At 32.2% G+C, this 887-nt stretch overlaps 1 pseudogene; it reads left to right on the top strand.

Annotated features, from left to right (window-relative positions):
• Nucleotides 1–544: 544 nt before the first annotated feature.
• LOC124933217 lies at nucleotides 545–662 on the top strand (annotated as a pseudogene).
• The last annotated feature ends 225 nt before the right edge of the window (nucleotides 663–887 follow it).

The raw sequence follows: 887 nt of genomic DNA, 5'->3' as shown, positions 1-887 counted from the left end.
GTTAAAAACGTGTTAAACATGCCAAAAACATGAAAAACGTGTTCAACGTGTCAAAATGTGTTAAACGTGCCAAAAACGTGTTAAACGTGTTAAATGTATGAAAAACGTGTTAAAATTGTCAAAAACATGAAAAACGTGTTAAACGAATAAAAATGTGTTAAATGAGTCAAATACATGTTAAATAAAAAAATAAAAATAAAATAATTTGGGTTACCCAACCCATACTCAACCCAACCCATATTAGTAAATAATATGGGTTGAATTATGGGTTGGGTAAATTTAATTTGGGTTGAATATGGGTTGAGTAATACGGGTTGGGTTTACCCGTTTGCTCACCCCTACTGATAGTTAAAGTCGATGAATACTAATAAAAATTGAGAAAATCATTACCGACTGTTAAAGTTGAAGCCGACTATTATTACTGAAAAAATCATTACTGACAGTTAAAGTCGAGAAAATAATTACCGATTGAAAATTCGATGTCAACCATGGGTCCTTCATTTGCCCCCACATCATTACTCGGTCTTCCTGAAATCTCTAATCATCAATCGATCATACCAGCACTAATGCACCGGATCCCATCAGAACTCCATAGTTAAGCGTGTTTGGACAAGAGTAGTACTAGGATGGGTGACCCCTGGGAAGTCCTCGTGTCGCACTCCTTTTTATAAATTTTTTTAAAACAACCAAATTAATGATTCAAATGGACCAAATTAAATAAACGTTAATGTCACAATCACTTTTCATGTTTTTACGGAAAAAACACAAAATACAAGCGTAAAAACATACGATTTTTAAAAAACACGTTAATTTCGAACATTTAAATTGATTTTTGATGTTTTTTACTAAAAAACACAAAATAAAAGTGTGAAAATGGATCGATTTTG

The sequence above is a fragment of the Impatiens glandulifera genome, chromosome 3, assembly GCF_907164915.1.
Source record: "Impatiens glandulifera chromosome 3, dImpGla2.1, whole genome shotgun sequence".
In the NCBI taxonomy this organism is placed as follows: domain Eukaryota; kingdom Viridiplantae; phylum Streptophyta; class Magnoliopsida; order Ericales; family Balsaminaceae; genus Impatiens; species Impatiens glandulifera.
Note: the sequence above shows the minus strand (reverse complement) of the source record. Positions and strands in the feature narration are given on the sequence as shown.